This window comes from Bos indicus, chromosome 25 (genome assembly GCF_029378745.1).
Source record: "Bos indicus isolate NIAB-ARS_2022 breed Sahiwal x Tharparkar chromosome 25, NIAB-ARS_B.indTharparkar_mat_pri_1.0, whole genome shotgun sequence".
Classification (NCBI taxonomy): domain Eukaryota; kingdom Metazoa; phylum Chordata; class Mammalia; order Artiodactyla; family Bovidae; genus Bos; species Bos indicus.
In genome coordinates, this window is record NC_091784.1 from 13,873,744 (window position 1) to 13,893,391 (window position 19,648).

Sequence of the window (19,648 nt, forward strand, 5' to 3'; positions counted from 1 at the left end):
GATTCCATTTTCTACTATAGAGTGTGTATGCTCAGTCATGTTCAACTCTTTGGGACCCCCTGAACTGTAGCCTGCTGGGCTCCTCTGTCCATGGAATTTTCCAGGCAAGAATACTGGAGCAGGTTGTCATTTATTACCCCAGGGGATCTTCCCGACCCAGGGATCAAACCCATGTCTCTGGCATTGCTGGCAGATTCTTTACTTCTGAGCCACCTGGGAAGCTCTTTCTATAACAGACAACCTATAAATACATGATTGTGTCATCACAGATTTTAATTTATCCATTGTGTATTTTCTCCATATAATCCTTCCCAATCTCCACCTCTTTCCTCTTTAAGACCACTCACAAATATAAAGTTTACAAATGCAATACTCTGAAGAATTGCATTAAAACATAATTTAGAAATATTCTAGGGACTTCCTTGGTGGTCCAGTGGTGAAGAATCTACCTTCCAACAACCTAGATGTCCAGTGACAGATGAATGAATAAAGAAGCTGTGAGACATATATACAATGGATATTACTCTGCCATAAAAAGGAACTCATGTGAGTTAGTTCTAATGAGGTGAGTGAACCTAGAGCCTACTAATAGAGTGAAGTAAGTCAGAAAGAGAAAAGCAAAGATCGTGTATTAATGCATATATATGGAACCTAGAAAGATGGTACAATGAACCTATTTGTAGGACAGCGATGGAGATGCAGACACAGAGAACAGATTTATGGACACAAGGGCAGAGGGAGGAAGGACCGAGTGGGACGAATGAAGAGAGTAACATGGAAACATATATACTACCATATGTAAAATAGACAGCCAATGGGAATTTGCTATATGACTAAATCTCAGTGAACTCAAATTGGGTCTCTGTAACAATCTAAAGGAGTGGGAGGTGGGAGAGAAGTTCAAGAGGGAGGGGACATATGTATGCCTATGGCTGATTCATGTTGATGCATGGGAGAAACCAAGACAATATTGTAAAGCAATTATCCTTCAGTTAAAAATAAATATATTTAAAAAAAAAGAATCCAGCTTCCAACGCAAGGGATGTGGGGTCTCAGAATTAAGATCCCACACGCCTCAGGGCAACTACAACTACTGAGTCTGAGAGCTTCAGTGAAGATCCCACAACTAAGACCTGAAGTAGCCAAATAAATAAATAAATTTTTAAAAATACTCTAAACTTTGACTGTTCTCCCATTTCTTGCAGTAACTCTAGCTCACCAGGCAATTTTTGTTCTGACTGTTGTATTTGCTTGCCCTCTTTGGAAATCTGACATTCTTTCATAAGCCATTTGGTTTCTCCCATGTGCCTTCATATCTGTGGTGATGAGCAGCAATGTCAAAGCCATTGTGTCTGGCATTAACGGTGTGTCTGTCAGACTCAGAGTTCAACTAAGACATGGCTCACCTCCTCCACATTCAACTTTAGGCAGTCTTTTCTCAAATCTTTCCTTCTCCTCATTCTGCAAGTCAGACTCCTCCCAGGGAATGGAACCATCCATTGTGGCTTTATTAAAGAGAAAGCCAGTTCATCTATTGACCCTCTCCACCATGTCCCTAACCTCTATCCCTCTTCTTCCTGGTAACCAGTATTTTTCCATCTCACCTCCAATGAGTCCCTTTTCCAAAGTCCAGTCAACATATCTGACTTGAGTCACTGTATATTTCTTTTTGAAGAATTTGCCACATGACTGCACAGCCATTCCCTAGATCTTCATCAGTTATTATTCCTACCAAGACAAAGTATGCCCCAGAGGGCCATTTTGTATTTCCTAAAATGATGTGAGATAATTAAGATGCTATTAACTATTCCTGAATCATTTTGGAGTCTTTTAAATCCTTTACCTAATGAGATTAGGGACTTACATTAATATTATGGGAAAATAATTTATTTCTTTCATCAAAATAAACAAGCAATTGCTCACATCCCAAAAGACGGTAAACACTATATTTGTGGAGTTATATTAGAGAATAGCACATGAAAAGATGAGAAATGCTGCATAATTTATTGATGATTTTATCAAGATGGAAATCTATATGCAAGTAAATTAAAACAAAAATAACAAAGCTTACTAATTGTTATATGCACACAGATCAAGGGTAAGTTCTTGCAGCTACATTCACAAATGCTGTATGTGCCACATATTGACAAAGTTCAAATTCATTGATCTATATTATGTATTATATAGATGTAATATATCAAGCTATATATTAAGTTGGTCCAAAAGTAATTGTGGTTTTGCATTGCTGAAATTTGGGTTGGAATACATTCTTAAATAAATGTGGTTTTGTTATACATTACTTTAATGCACATTTCTCACTTTATTTTATTTTTGCTAATGACATTACTTTCTGTTTATTTTGTATTTATTTTAGACTAGGGAAATGATGTTAGACAAAAACCAAATTCAAATGATTTTCTTATTTAAGTTCAAAATGGGTTGTAAAGCCGTGGAGACAACACACAACATCAACAACGCATTTGGCCCAGGAACTGCTAAAAAACGTACATTGCAGTGGTGGTTCAAGAAGTTTTTCAGAAGAGACAAGGGCCTTAAAGATGACGAGTGCAGTGGCTGGCAACTGGAAGTTGACAAAGACCAACTGAGAGCAATTATCGAAGCTGATCTTACAACTACAGGGGAAGTTGCCAAAGAACTCAGTGCCAACCATTCTATGATCATTTGGCATTTGAAGCAAATTGTAAAGGTGAAAAAGCTCAGTAAGTGGGTGCCTCATGAACTGACCACAAACCAAAAAATCGTCATTTTGAAGTGTGATTTTCTCTTATTCTATGCAACAACAGCAAACCATTTCTCAATTGGATTGTGACATGCAATAAAAAGTGGACTTTATACTACAATCAGTGATGACTAGCTCAGTGGCTGAACCAAGAAGCTACAAAGCACTTTCCAAAGTCAAACTTGCACCAAAAAAAGGGTCACGGTCACTGATTGGTGATCTGCTGCCGGTCTGATCCACTACAGCTTTCTGAATCCTAGAGAAACCATTACATCTGAGAAGTATGCTCAGCAAATCGATGAGATACACTGAAAAATCTGTAACATCTGCAGCCAGTATTGGTCAACAGAAAGGGCCTGATTCTTCTCCCTGGCAAAGCCCAACTGCACATCATGCAACCAACGCTTCAAAAGTTGAATGAACTGGGCTACGAATTTGCTTCATCCACCATATTCACCTGAGCTCTCGCCAACTATCACTTCTTCAAGCATCTCAACAACTTTTTGCAGGGGAAACATTTCCACAACCAGCAGGAGGCAGAATATGCTTTCCAGGAGTTCGTTGAATCCTGAAGCATGGATTTTTATGCTACAGGAATAAACTAATTTCTCACTGGCAAAAATGTGTTGATTGTTAATGGTTCCTTTCCTATTTTGATTAATAAATAGGTATTTGAGCCTAGTTATAATGATTTAAAATTCATGGTCCAAAACTGCCATTACTTTGCACCAACTTAATAGATCTATAGTATATAGATATTATAATCTATATTATATATAGTTCAATACATTGTATATACATAAATACACATATAATCCAAAATGCATCTATGCTGCTGCTGCTAAGTCGCTTCAGTCGTGTCCGACTCTGTGTGACCCCATAGACGGAAGCCCACCAGGCTCCCCCGTTCCTGGGATTCTCCAGGCAAGAACACTGGAGTAGGTTGCCATTTCCTCCTCCAATGCATGACAGTGAAAAGTGAAAGTGAAGTTGCTCAGTCGTGTCCGACTCTTAGCGACCCTATGGACTGCAGCCTACCAGGCTTCGCCATCCATGGGATTTTCCAGGCAAGAGAACTAGAGTGGGGTGCCATTGCCTTCTCCAAATGCATCTATATTTAAGCTGAATTGAATCCATATGTCTATTTTTCAGTTCCTTCCCTTGGATTTAATGCTTACTCAAAATAAATTCACCCAAAAAGTTAATATTTAATTTCCATTTATTTGCAATCTTCTTTGGAACCACAGTAATTTTTCTGGAGAAAGAAATGAGGAAAAGTTTCATCCAAATATAATTTATTTAATTTTAAAAATATATTTTAATATGCATCTAGCGTTAGGAATAAAATTCGTTGTGAATAAAAAGAGGAGAAATATTTTCTCAGAGTACTAACAATTTGATATGAAACATAGTTCTTTGAAACTTCAGCTCAAAGTAACAAAATTACCTCTGTAACTGTCTTGACATTGATGGCCACCAAGCTGCTATTCTTGCAGGTATTCACTTTATCCACAAATATCTTTTCCCTAACATTCACTGAGCTCTGACTGTGCAGCAGTTTAGGTCAGTTAATCCTCAAAACATTCCCATGAGTTACATTTCATTTCTGTACACCCATTCCACAGGCCAAAATTCTGAGGATCAAAAAAAATTGCCTACAGCTATACAATTAGAAAGATACAGACAGAGGGCTCAAAGATACTGCTCTCTGGGTTTGGGGCCTGTGTTTTGCCAGTACACTGGGCTGAACCTCCTTGGAATGAGGCTTCTTTTTGGCCTCTGAAGTTACACAGATACATTGTCATACACTTTCCAAAAGTGTTACCTAAGTAGCTAAAATGTCCAAGGAAATCAAGAATGGATCATTACTAGGAAATCGAAAATTTAACTTTTTTCAAAAGATCAAGGAAAAAATTTGTATGATCATATCAATAGACACAGAAGAATATTTGGTAAAATCCAACAGCCACTCCAAATTTTAAATAATCTACTATAAAGGAACAATAACATATATGAATACTACTTCAGACCAGAAGAAATTTTTTTTTTTTTTTAATTTGGCTGCACCAGGATCTTTAGTTGTGGCATGTGGGATCTAGTTCCCTGACCAAGGATCAAACCCAGACCCCCTGAACTGGGAGCACAGAGTCTCAGCCACAGGACCAACCAGGTCCCCAGAAGAAATATCTTAAAATGGAAACAAACAGTCCCACTAAAGCCAGACGCAAGACAAGACCATTATTGAACTTTCTTCTGCAGAAACCTTACAGCCAAGTCCCAGAGCTCTGGAAACCAGACTCATGTGTCCCCAAGCAGAAACCTGGTGGATTCTTCTCCCAAACAAACAACACTTTTTTTCCAGGAGAAAAGACCTAGAGCAGTTGAAGTATGGAAATCCCTCACTGAAATCAATTAGTCCACCAGCCCCACTCACATACACAGTGTCCAGTCAGTCCTTTGGTGCTTCACTCTTTGTTAACAGCGAGCCAGGGATCACCAAGTATATGTATATGAGGACAACGTCTAACAGACAGGGGGGAGGCAGGAAAAGGAACTTCCAGGAAACAGAGACTGGCTATTGTATGTCTTTCCACACCATGAAAAGACCATTTACACACTTTTACCACACTCCAGCAGCTGGGATATAAACAGGCATCTTCATTTGGGGCTTTGGATTTCACACAAGAGATTCAAAGAATAAGACACAGAGGAGAATGTGTCCACCATCCAGTGGCGGCCACAGTGGCTCATACTCGTCCCACAGAGCACCCATACCTATGGGCTTGGTCCTTAATTTCCTTGGTTTGTCTTCTTTGTAACCTGGTTCTCTAGAGCTAAGTTGCTTCAATCATGTACAACTTTTCGATCCTATGGAGCGTAGTCCACCAGGCTCCTCTGTCCATGGGATTCTCTAGGCAAGAATACTGGAGTGGGTTGCCATGCCCTCCTCCAGGGGATCTTCCTGACCCACAATCAAACCCACATCACTTACTTCTCCTGCATTGGCAGCTGTGTTCTTCACCACTGGGATGTGAAGAACATCCCAGTGCCACCTGGGATTCTCTAGACTTGCTGGCAATTCCGTGAACTATAGAATAGATTTCAATAAATTCCTTTGCTCTTTAATAAACCAGAATCAACTTCAGTTGCTCACCCTCAAGTACCTGTCTTGCACTGATCTCCGAATTGTATTATTAGCTGAAAAGCAATATGGTAAGAACAAAATCATTTGAAAGTGAAAGTGTTAGTCACTCAGTCATGCCCAACTCTTTGCAACTTCATGGACTGTAGCCTCCTAGGCTCCTCTGTCCCTAGAATTCTCCTGGCAAGAATACTGGAGTGGGTAATCATTCCCTTCTCCATGGGATCTTCCCAACCCAGGGAACAAACCTGGGTCTCCTGCATTGCAGGCATATTCTTTACCATCTGAGTCACCTCAAATAAAAGCAAAATCTACTCACAAAACAGTTAGAACTAGACATGGAAAAACAGACTGGTTCCAAATAGGAAAAGGAGTACGTCAAGGCTGTATATTGTCACCCTGCTTATTTAACTTCTATGCAGAGTACATCATGAGAAACGCTGGGCAGGAAGAAGCACAAGCTGGAATCAAGATTGCTGGGAGAAATATCAATAACCTCAGATATGCAGATGACACCACCCTTATGGCAGACAGTGACTGCTAAGTCGCTTCAGTCGTGTCCAACTCTGTGCGACCCCATAGACGGTAGCCCACCAGGCTCCCCCGTCCCTGGGATTCTCCAGGCAAGAACACTAGAGTGGGTTGCCATTTCCTTCTCCAATGCATGAAAGTAAGAAGTGAAAGTGAAGTCGCTCAGTTGTGTCTGACTCTTAGCGACCCCATGGACTGCAGCCCACAAGGCTCCTCCATCCATGGGATTTTCCAGGCAAGAGTACTGGAGTTGGGTGCCATTGCCTTCTCCGGGCAGAGAGTGAAGAGGAACTCAAAAGCCTCTTGATGAAAGTGAAAGAGGAGAGTGACAAAGTTGGCTTAAAGCTCAACATTCAGAAAATGAAGATCATGGCATCTGGCCCCATCACTTCATGGAAAATAGATGGGGAAACAGTGGAAACAGTGTCAGACTTTATTTTGGGGGGCTCCAAAATCACTGCAGATGGTGACTGCAGCCATGAAATTAAAAGACACTTACTCCTTGGAAGAAAAGTTACGACCAACCTAGATAGCATATTCAAAAGCAGAGACATTACTTTGCCAACAAATGTCTGTCTAGTCAAGGCTATGGTTTTTCCAGTAGTCATGTATGGATGTGAGAGTTGGACTGTGAAGAAGGCTGAGTGCCGAAGAATTGATGTTTTTGAACTGTGGTGTTGGAGAAGACTCTTGAGAGTCCCTTGGACTGCAAGGAGATCCAACCAGTCCATTCTAAAGGAGATCAACCCTGGGATTTCTTTGGAAGGAATGATGCTAAAGCTGAAACTCCAGTACTTTGGCCACCTCATGGGAAGAGTTGACTCATTGGAAAAGACTCTAATGCTGGGAGGGATTGGGGGCAGGAGGAAAAGGGGACGACAGAGTATGAGATGGCTAGATGGCATCACCAACTCGATGGATGTGAATTTGAGCGAACTCTGGGAGATGGTGATAGACAGAGAGGCCTGGCGTGCTGTGATTTATGGGGTCGCAAAGAGTCGGACACAACTGAGCGACTGAACTGACTGAACTGATAAGAAAGTTAAAAAAAAGCGGGACTAGTCAAAAAGAAAAGTTGAACTGTGATGTAGTCACAAGGAAGTCCTCAGCTAATCCTATAAGAAGTTCTGGAGCTGGGTTGGCCTGGGGCAAGAGAACTTCAACCAAATCCCTACATCAACCAGTCCTTAGGTGAAGCCACCACTGTAAAGAGTTGTGGAGTAATCTTGAGCAAAGCACCTCTTTATAGCTGAAGGCAAGTCTTAGGAACTCAGCCAAGAAACTGCAGCTGCCAATACCCCCAGCAGATGAGAGTATGAATTTTCAGTCCTGGAAGGTAGTGATCTGGTCAGCACATTACTGTATCCACTACAGTCTACCCCTTGTCAGATTCATATGTTGCAATAATTTAATCTGTGAACAGCTCTTCCAGGATTCTATTGGGATGCTTCCTGGGGTAAATTTCCAAATAATAATGAATGTGATTAACCATGGCCCCCATTACTATAGCAGGTCTGAGTTCCAAAACTCCTTTTCTTTATACCCCCTCCTACAACTAGCCATTCTAGAATCCCCTCGCCTATGGCTAGCACCTCTGAAGGTCAAGGTGGCTTATCTGGTACAGCAATCTAGACCCTCTTCTCTGTGGAATCTGAGCACCTGGTTACCAGTGTTTCTCAGGCCAATCAAAATTACCATTAAAATTGGGCCAAAGACTCTCAAAAGACAGCCAAGGATTTCTTTGGTGAGAAATGAATGTCTGTGGTTTACAAGCCATCCAATCTGAGGTATCTTTTTTTTTTTTTTTTTTCAGTGCTGTGCTGGGTCTTCATTGCTACCTGCTGGCTTTCTCTTGTTACACTGAGTGGGCTTCTCATTGCGGTGGCTTCTCTTGTGGAGTACAGGCTCTAGGGCACCAAGACTAAGTAGCTATGGTGCATGGGCTTTGTTGCCTCACAGCACATGGGATCTTCCCTGACCAGGGGTTGAACCACGACCCCTGCACTGGTAGGCGGATTCTTAACCACTGGACCATCAGGGAAGTTTTGTGTGTTATCTTTTTACAGCAGCCCAAATGGACCAATGCCTCCAAAGTACTTCCCATTTCTTGTCCATTTGGACTGTCAATGATGTCATCAGTATAGTGGGCCAACAGGATGTTGTATGGGATGTCCAGATGACCCAGGACCTTTGGGACTATATTTTGACAAAAGGAAGGAAAGCTAAGATAGGACTGGGGCAAAACAATAAATGTATACTGCTGTCCATCATAAGTAAATACAAAGTCTTTCTGGTCAGGGTGGAAATCAGAACATTTCTTGGATCAATGGTCACATGCCATGTACCTAAGGACATACTGATCTCCTCCAGCAAAAGATACCATATCTGGCACAGCAGCTATGTTCCAGTTACCTACTTATAACAAACCACACAGTGCTGTAAACCAATAACAAGCATTTCAGTTCAGTTCAGTTGCTCAGTCGTGTCCAACTCTTTGCAACCCCAGGGGCTGCAGCATGCCAGGCCTCCCTGTCCATCACCAACTCCCGGAGTTTACTCAAACTCATATCCATGGGGTCAGTGATGCCATCCAACCATCTCATCCTCTGTCGTCCCCTTCTCCTCCCACCTTTCAAATGAGTCAGTTCTTCGCATCAGGTGGCCAAAATATTGGAGTTTCAGCTTTAGCATCAGTCCTTCCAATGAATACTCAGGACTGAGTTTGTTCTAATTAAGGAGGTCAGCTGGGCTCAGCTGGGTAATTCTCAGTCAGGGTCTGTCATGTGGTTACAGTCAATTGGTGCCTGGGGTCAGGGTCATCACAAAGGCTTTCTCACTCAGATATCTGCTCTGTGGGCTGGGATGACTCAGGTAGCTAGGGGCTGAAACATCAAGGGTTGCCCAGGCAAATCTCAATCTCAATCTCTCTCTTTTTAAATTTTTAACATTTATTTATTTATTTGGCTGGGCCAAGTCTTAGTTGCTACACATGGGATCATCATTGCGGCATGCAGGACCTTTACCTGAGGCATGCAAACTCAGCTGCAGCATGTGGGATCCTGTTCTCTGACCAGGGATTAAACCCAGGTCCCCTGCACTGGGAGCACAGAATCTTAGCTACTGGACCATCCAGGAAGTGTCCTCCCACTCACTCTTTATCTCTATTTCTCTCCCTCTCCTTCTCCCTCTCCCTCACCCATCTCTCCAAATAGTCTTTCAACATGATGGACTCGGGATAGCCAGACAGGTTACATGGTAACTGAAGGCTCCCAGACAGAGTGCCCCAAAAGAAACCAACATGGCCTTTACTATACCAATTTTGGAAGTCACTCACCAGCATCATTTCTGCCACATTTTAATCATTAATATAGACACAGGGTCTTCCTTGGTGGCTCAGTGGTAAAGAATCTGCCTGCCAGTGCAAGAGACATAGGAGATCCAGGTTTGATTTCTGGGTCGGGAAGACTCCCCTGGAAGACATTGTGGCAACCCACTCCAGTATTCTTGCCTGGAGAATCCCATGGACAGAGGAATCTGGGGAGGTCCATCGGGTCACAAAGAGATGCACAGGACTTAAAACTTAGCATGCACACGTGAGGGGGATGGCTACCCCTGTAATACTGTTTTTTATATACTATTCTGGCTGATGTGAGAGAGAAGGGCCACTTTAGACACTTTCTGTTGGCCTGCTCCCACTATGACAGTTTTTACTCGACAAGCCAGGGATGCAGAGTTCTCCCAAACACCTAGTATGTCCATTCCAATCACACTTGGCTATCCCTGGAACAGAGAAGTGACCTGGGGCCAGGCAGCCCTCTTCAGCTGAGAGCAAGTTTTAGAGACTCAGATGAGAGCTGTCAGCCTCCAGCATTTCCAACAGATGAGGAAATGAATATTTGTTTCAAATGGAGTGTGGCATACCACAGCATCCACTACACTGACTGTCCCTCATAGAGTTTGATGAAATTTGCTAAGGTTAAAAAAATCAAGGATTTATCTGGAAGTGGCACAGGAGAGAAAAAAAGGAAGGCCATTTACTCATTTTTCAAGAACGGGTAAAGAACTAACCTTTTGATTTATTAGTCTTAAAGAGGACTCTCTGTGAATAAGCTATTCACATTCTCATTTTTCCCACCAGAATGATACAAAAGCTATCATACTATTTCCTCCTTTCTCTTATTTCAAGCAACTTGTCTTGACTTCTAAACATCATTCTCACTCTAAATGTCAATGCTGTATATCATGACTCCCTGTGGAGGCAAAACTAGGCGTGATTAGATCTCTGTTAAATAACAATCAATTCTACTTTTGCAATGAGCCAGCTCTGAATTTCCTAAACCTATTTTTTATTGAGAAGATACCCTGACCCAATGGCATTTCTCAGAAAAACATAAGAAGCAAACTCCAAAGCAAGCATCTAAGAGGTCAAGAAAGGACCAGAACATGAAGAAATGACAAAATGGGATATTTCAAATGGCTATCTCTTATTTACATTCATTTGTTTAATAAATGAATGCTTTAAACCCCAAAATCTAGTGCCATGAATAATTGATTTCTTATCTTCTACTGAATTACATGTGTTTGTTAATATTATTTAATTTTTAATACATTTAAACTATATGACTTTAAACAGCAAAAAGAATTAAACGATAAACATTGGGGGAAAAAATCCCCTTCTTATCCTGAATTCCATCTGTTCAATTTCCTTTAACAGTTTCTTAGTTTCTTATATCCTGCCAGATTTTCTTTATGTATATTCGAGCATAAATCTACATTCACAAAAGTGATCTTACACAAAAGGTAGCATATTTTATACATTGTTCTGCACCTTACTTTTTTCACTCAACAAAATCAATAATTTCTGATTAATAAGAACCCCAGGGTTTGGGGGGGATTTTTACAGTAAAACATTATTGGGGACTTTTTGGATAATCACACGATTGTTGTAGATATGCTAAAATGATAACTATGTATTACTTATAAATTACAGAATTAAGTCTGTCTACATGTTCCACCCCAATGACAAGGTCCTACAATAAAATTACATGACTTATTTCCATTTAATATTAAGCCAAAGGTCACTACAAGCAATGTGGTCCAAAAATCAGACCCAAATTTAATGTTTTCTTCTATCACCCCTGCCCTCTTCTACAAGACTGCAGGTAGAACCATATGTGGAGAAAACGTCGAAAGTCTACATTTAAACGACTGGGTCCCTTCTCATCTGAAACTATAACAACATTGTTAATCGGCTATGCTGCTGCTGCTAGAGACGGCAGCCCACCAGGCTCCCCGGTCCCTGGGATTCTCCAGGCAAGAACACTGGAGTGGGTTGCCATTTCCTTCTCCAGTTAATCGGCTATACCCCAACACAAAATAAAAAAGTTGTTGTTTTTTTTTTTTCAATTCTACGTTGAAGACCTTTATGAATTAGGTCCCCAGGCATCACTACCCCAGAATTCCCTTCTCCACAAGACTAACTCCAAATCAGGCAAAACAGTTTACAACTGCAAGGTCATCAGTGCCTACTAACAAAGACAGGTAACTTAGAACATTGTCATTTGCAAGGTCAAAGCTCTTTGCAGCGTCAGCTCCAAGGCATGCACAGTCAGTCACACAGGCTCAGGAAGGCCTCATGCTTGGTTAAGTGCCCTGCTGTCACCACCCTGAAATTCTCCATTTTTTACAAAATGCCCTGAATTTTTATTTTGCACTGCCTGCTGCCTCCTCTCAGAATGCACTGTAAGAGAGAAGGTGCAGTAAGGGGAAAAGAATGTCTCCAAAAATAAGGAAAAACACATTCCACAAAGCTTACTGGATTTAAGTATTATTTTCCCCAGGGGAGAGCCTCCATGGGGTTCCCCATAAATCCTTGCAAAAGGTTAATTGCTACTCCATAGGAACCACTATCATTTTCACAAAAGGCTACTTGTTGTTACAAAGAGAGACAGGTAATTGGTTTTTGTGTTCAGCTTCATTCTTGCTTTGTTTCTTTTTTGTTAAAGATGAATGGCTTGTCAAAACAGCAAGAATATATTTATTTTAATTACAAGCCATCAAAAGTCCTTATTTCCAAGAGAAAAGATTACTTTAATAATTAAATTCCCTCTGCTTCTCTGAGTAATAATTAGTTAACCAAATGCTAAGTCTTCTTTTAGTGGACTTAACTACAGAGTATTAGCATTCAGGTGACTTCATTTTCAGGCAATTAATACTGGGCTTCCCCGGTGGCTCAGTTGGTAAAGAATCTGCCTGCCAATGGAGGAGACACGGGAGACCTGGGTTCGAGCCCTGGGTCAGAAAGATCCCCTGGAGAAGGGAATGGCAACCCACTCCAGTATTCTTGCCTGGGAAATCCCATGGACGGAGGAGCCTGATAGGCTACAGTTCTTGGGGTTACAAAAGAGTCAGACATGACTTAGCAACTAAACAACAACAACAAATATATGTGATACACACCAATGAATCTCCCAAGGACCTCAGGTCATGGGCAGAACTCTACAGGTATTGCAACTGTTTCCCTAGTCCTGTGTGTACCAACTATTGCCCAGGGACAGAATCAGTAAGACTGCTCAAGGTCATATACTAAAGTTTTTCAAATGTTTCTATTAATAGATGCTGCTGAAATTAATAAGTTAACAATTGATATGAAAGCATTGCTGAAATCATGTGTGTGTGTGTGTGTGCTCACTCACGTCTGACTCTTTGCGGCCCCGTGGACTTTAGCACACAAGGCTCCTCTGTCCATGGAATTTTCCGGGAAAGAATACTGGAATGGGTTGCCACTTCCCACACCAGGGGATTTTCCCAACCCAGGTTTCGAACCCAAGTCTCCTATGTCTACTCCAATGGCAGGCAGGCTCTTTACCACTAACACCATCTGGGAAGGTTCGCTAAATTCACAGCAGCTTTTTAAATGTATTGTCCCAACCAACAAACACAAAAAAATCCTACTGCCTTTATGAAGGATGGGTCCAAGAGTATTTTGAATTTGTTAAAAGGATATTTGAGAGTGGAAAGGAAGGGGACCATCTGAGCCACATGTTCAAATCTGAATGACTCAGGATGGCGTTCAAGGCCTTCAGCATCAGGCTTTTAAGGAGACAACAGTTTAATTTAAGGTGGCAATAAGAAAGAATTCAGGTTTAGAAGCAGATGGACTGTGCTCCATGTTCCACTCTTACCTGGGTAGCTGTGGACAAGTTAGTTATGCCTTCTCACCTGTAGGGGCTTACTCAGTAAAACTTTAATCCAATTGTCAGCTGATGGGCGGGGCTGTGCTCCCCTCCTTTAGTTGTTTGGACTGAGGTGACCCAGTCCTGGAGTCTATAGGCTTCTATTGCTGTTTTCAGCTGCTGAGTCCGTCGACTCTGCGACCCCATGGACTGCAACGTGCCAGGCTTCCCTGTCCTTCACCATCTCCTGGAGTTTGCTCAAACTCCTCTCCATGGAGTCAGTAATGCCATCCAACCATCTCATTCTCTGTCACCCCCTTTTCCTCCTGCCCTCACCAACAGGGTTTTTTCCCAATGAATTGACTCTCTTCGCATCAGGTGGCCAAAATATTGGAGGTTCAGCATCAGTCCTTCCAATGAATATTCAGGGTTGATTTCCTTTAGGACCAACTGGTTTGATCTCTTTCCTGACCAAGGGACTCTCAAGAGTCTTCTCCAAAGAGGGCTTACAAGAGCCACATCTCCCAGGACTTATGCTGTCAGTGCTTCTGTCCCCATGGCAGGCCACTACCTACCCACGCCTGTGCAGGAGACTCTTAAACACTCACAGGTAGGTCTGTCTCAGTCTCCTGGGAGTCACTGTTCCTTTCCCCTGGGTCCTGATGCACAGAAGATTTTGTTTTGTTTGTGCAGTCTAAAAGTCTCTGTTTCCCCCAGTCCTGTGGAAGCTCTGTAATCAAATCCCACTGGCCTTCAAAGTCAGATTCCCTGGGGATTCCCAGTCCCCTGGCCGGATCCCCAGGCTGGGAAGCCTGATGTGGGGCCTAGAACCTTCAAAACAGTGCAAGAACTTCTTTGGTATTATTGTTCTCCAGTTTGTTAAGTCACCCACCCAGCAGGTATAGGATATGATTTTATTGTAACTGTTCCCCTCCTACCATTTTGTTGTGGCTTCTCCTCTGTCCTTGGATGTGGGGCATCTTTTTTTTGGTGGGTTCCAGTGTCTTCCTGTCGATGGTTGTTCAACGGTGAGTTGTAATTTTCGTACTCTGGCAGAAGAAGATGAGCGCATGTCCTTCTACTCTGCCATCTTAATCTCGTCTCTCCTCACTTGGAAAATAAGGAGAATAACAGTTCCTACTTTGTTATCTCACCAGACATCACCCCAGACTCTTTGCAACCCTCTGGACTGTAGCCTGCCAGGCTCCTCTGTCCATTAGACTTTGCCTTTTCCTCCTCCAGGAGATCTTCCCAACCCCGGGATTGAAACTACGTCTCCTGCGTCTCCTGCATTAGCAGGCGGATTCTTTACCACTGAGCCACCTGGGAAACCCCTATGGATTATTACAGGATCCTGGAAATAGTTCCCTGTGCTATATAGCAGGTCCTGTTGATTATCTGTTTTAGGTATAACAGTGTGTATCTGCTAATCCCAAACTCCTAATTTATTCCTCCCTCACCCCCTTTCCCCTTTGGTAACCATAAATTTGCTTTCTGTCTGTGAATCTGTTTGTTTTGTAAATAAGTTCATCTGTATCGTATTTTAGATTCCACAAGTAAGTGATACCATATGGTATTTGTCCTTCTCTGGCTCACTTAGTATGATCATCTCTAGGTCCATCCCTGTTGCTGCAAATGGCATTATTTCATTCTTTTTTATGTCAGCTCCATTTTAAAGACTAGGCCACTTAGGTATGCTGCTGCTGCTGCTAAGTCACTTCAGTCGTGTCCGACTGTGTGTGACCCCATAGACAGCAGCCCACCAGGCTCCCCAGTCCCTGGGATTCTCCAGGCAAGAACACTGGAGTGGGTTGCCATTTCCTTCTCCAATGAATGAAAGTGAAAAGTAAAAGTGAAGTCGCTCAGTCGTGTCCGACTCTTAGCGACCCCATGGACTGCAGCCTACCAGGCTCCTCCGTCCATGGGAGTTTCCAGGCAAGAGTACTGGAGTGGGGTGCCATTGCCTTCTCTGCACTTAGGTATAGAGAGGTTAAATAACCTGCATAGGTCACATAGCTGAGCTGGGTTTCAAACCCAAGTCTTTATAAGTTACATCCAGAATCCTTAAGGGGCCCAAAGGTGATCTGGTCCTAGGAAAGGAGTCAAAGTCAGAAAGCATTCTCTCTTTATCTTTTCTCTAGCCTCTAGATTTAAGGCAGTCTCCATATGGATGTGAAAAACTGAGGTTGTTGAGAGAAATTATGGTGGCCTACCTATGGCAATCAGGGTTATCTAAGATGTGCTTAGTTCTACCTCAAGTCAGGAGGAAAATGATGCTTAATCTCACTGCAGACCAGCACCAAAAACCACAGGGCTGCTGCCTGACCTGTGTCTTGGTGGGCAAAACTGAAACCTGCAAAGTAATCTAGAGTGGAGATAGCTCTGATGATCAGAACAATCTAAAAATAAGGAAAGGTTTGGAGAATTATTGTGACAGTGACATGGTGGGAGGAAGAATCTTTTAAGTGAAAAACTTTTGCCCAGGGATGTGAGAATTGGACTATAAAGAAAGCTGAGAGCCAAAGAATTGATGCTTTTGAACTGTGGTGTTGGAGAAGACTCTTGAGAGTCCCTTGGACTGCAAGGAGATCCAACCAGTCCATCCTAAAGATCAGTCCTGAATATTCATTGGAAGGACTGATGCTGAAGCTGAAACTCCAATACTTTGGCCACTGATGGAAAGAACTGATTCACTAGAAAAGACCCTGATGTTGGGAAAGATTGAAGGCAGGAGAAGAAGGGGATGACAGAGGATGAGATGGTTGGATGGCATCACTGACTCAATGGACATGACTTTAAGTAAGCTCCAGGAGTTGGTGATGGACAGAGAAGCCTGGTGTGCTGCAGTCTATGGGGTCGCAAAGAATCAGACACGACTGAGCAACTGAACTGACTGAGGGGCAAAACTACAATGTCTAGACACATCTGCTGCTGCTGCTAAGTCACTTCAGTCGTGTCCAATTCTGTGCGACCCCATAGACAGCAGCCCACCAGGCTTCCCCGTCCCTGGGATTCTCCAGGCAAGAACACTGGAGTGGGTTGCCATTTCCTTCTCCAGTGCATGAAAGTAAAAAGTGAAAGTGAAGTCGCTCAGTCGTGTCCAACTCCTAGCGACCCCATGGACTGCCGCCTACCAGGCTCCTCCATCCATGGGATTTGCCAGGCAAGAGTACTGGAGTTGGGTGCCATTGCCTTCTCCTCTGCTAGAATTTATTAATACAAAAGTCTGCTTCCCTAGATACCAACTTTTGACATTGTTGCCCAGAATATACATTAAATATAGAATTCACGATGTAATACTGTGCAGTACTGATGAAGTATTTATTTAGTACCTGGGAAGTGTTTTCTTTTGCTTTCATTATAAAAGCAATATAAGTCAACGGTAAGAAAGTCAAACAGAGAAGAACAGAATAAACTGAAATGTAAAGGTCTCACCCTACACCAACCACCCATTTCAACTCCCCAGAAGCTATTACTTTTGTTAAGGGCTTTTCTATGTAGTCATAAGGAAATAATGCCTGTTTACTGGTTCTTTAAACAAATGGGACCATTCTATACATTACTGTTTTGAAGTTACTTTTTGTATTTTATAATAGCCTGGATTTGGTATCTTGTCACATACAGCTTGGCAAATAGATGTGGAAACAGTGGAAACAGTGGCTGACTTTATTTTTGGGGGGCTCCAATATCACTGCAAATGGTGACTGCAGCCATGAAATTAAAAGACGCTTACTCCTTGGAAGGAAAGTTATGACCAATCTAGACAGCATATTAAAAAGCAGAGACATTACTTTACCAACAAAGGTCCATCTAGTCAAGGCTATGGTTTTTCCAGTAGTCATGTATGGATGTGAGAGTTGGACTATAAAGAAAGCTGAGCACCGGAGAATTGATGCTTTTGAACTGTGGTGTTGGATAAGGCTCTCGAAAGTCCCTTGGACTGCAAGGAGATCCAACCAGTACATTCTAAAGGAGATCAGTCCTGGGTGTTCATTGGAAAGACTGATGTTGAAGCTGAAACTCCAATACTTTGGCCACCTGATGCAAAGAGCTGACTCATTTGAAAAGACCCTGATGCTGGGAAAGATTCAGGGTGGGAAGAGAAGGGGACAACAGAGAATGAGATGTTGGATGGCATCACCGACTCAATGGACATGAGTTTGGGTAAACTCCGGGAATTGGTGATGGACAGGGAGGCCTGGCATGCTGCAGTTCATGGGGTCGCAGAGTTGGACATGACTGAGTGACTTAACTGAACAGCTTATAAGTATTGTATGATATTCCACTTATTAGGGATGCAGGAAGAAGTTTTGACTAGCCTCCTAGCATAAGAAATTCAGGAGAAATATCTGCAAAATAATGACAGTTCACAAAATTATATGATTAATAAACATCATACATAAGTTCCCCACAGAATATAAGTTCTACGGTAGCCAAGTTTTTAATCTGTTTTGTTCACTGACAAGTCATGGGTGCCCAATAAATATTTGTGGGGTAAATATATTTTCACATATATATGGATCTATATAGATATTTTAAATTTCTCTATACATTGACCAATCATCCTCCAAAATTACTGCTTCATTATATACTCTTACAGGACTTCATCTGTAGAGCTCAGTTTATTGGAAATAGTGAATGCTTGTGTATTAGTTTCCAGTTGCTGTAACGAATTACTACAAATGTAGGTGCTTAGAACAACCCAAGTTCATATATTCCAGTTCTGGGGGCCAGAAGTGCAAAATCGGTTGGCAAGAATGTGTTCCTTCTGAAGCCCTCAGAGGAGAACTCATTCCCTTGCCTTTTTCAGCTACAAAAGGCAGCATTCTTTGGCTCGTGGCCCCTTCCACATCATTCCAACCTCTGTTTCCATTGTCACATCTCCTTCTCAGACTCTCACCCTCTGGTCTCTCTCCTTCCTTTATATGGACGCTCATAATTAGAGTGGGCCCACCATGACAATCCAAAATACACTCCCCATCTTGAAATCTCTAAATGAATAATGTCTTCAAAGCCTCGTTTGCCATATAAGGTAACATATTCACAGGTACCAAGGGATTAAAACATGAACATCTTTGTGGAGCCATTACTTTGCATATCACAGCTGGGAATCAGGTTTGAATATCAGAGTTGTTACTTCAACATGCATATCCTTCATACGTGTTGAGTCCCTACTTATCATGTCCTGAACTAAATGCCCTAACTAGTTGACTGGTCTTGGCCAAATTACAAAAGCTCCTTGGACTCCATTTTCTCACTTGCAAAAGTGGAGGGATTCACATGAGTCTCATAGGAATGGCTATGTGGAGAATGTCTGCAGACATTCTTTTCCATTTAATCAACATTTAGGAAATACCATATACTGTTTAAATCTTGACAAAATGTAAGTAAAGTACTAGACTAAGCAGTAAGAGGTAGAGAAACAGATCCTCTTGCTGCGTGATCGGTTGCACCCAACTCTTTTGCCACCCCATGGACTGTAGCTCGCCAGGCTCCTCTGTCCACAGGATTCTCCAGGCAAGAATACTGAAGTGGGTTGCCATGCCCTCCTTCAGGGGATCTTCTAGACCCAGGGATTAAACCTCTTCTCCTGCATTGGCAGGCAGATTGTTTACCACTGAGCCATCAGGGAAGCCCTGTAAACTGCTGATGTTGATATAAATCGGTACAGGCTTTCTAGAAGGTGATGTGGCACCATGGATGTAATGAAAACCCTTACATATGTTTGTTCTCTTTATCCTACTAAGTACCCACTTCTAAAGTGCATCTTACGGGCATGGTTGAATTTATGTCTGAAGATACTCAATAAAATAGTATTTACAATATGACAGGGGGAAGTGGAAACAGGCTCAATGTCCACTAATAAGGAATTAGGTAAATGAGTATGGTACATTTGCATTGTAGAAATCTCATCGGCCATATATCTAAGAGAATTTGGGGGCTTCCCCGGTTGCTCAGTGGTGAAGAATCCAGCTGCCAACACAGGAGACACAGGTTCAATCGCTGGGCTGGGAAGATCCCCTGGAGGAGGGAATAGCAACCTACTTCAGTATTCTTGCC

General features: G+C 42.3%; 1 long non-coding RNA gene across 3 annotated transcripts in view; it reads right to left on the reverse strand.

Annotated features, from left to right (window-relative positions):
- LOC139179703 (uncharacterized) overlaps positions 1-19,648 on the reverse strand; it is a 52,570-nt gene that overhangs the window by 31,525 nt on the left and 1,397 nt on the right. For all 3 annotated transcript variants that reach the window (XR_011564018.1, XR_011564020.1, XR_011564019.1), the window contains exon 3: positions 14,527-14,698. This is a non-coding gene — a long non-coding RNA (uncharacterized lncRNA). The remainder of the gene's footprint in view (positions 1-14,526; positions 14,699-19,648) is intronic.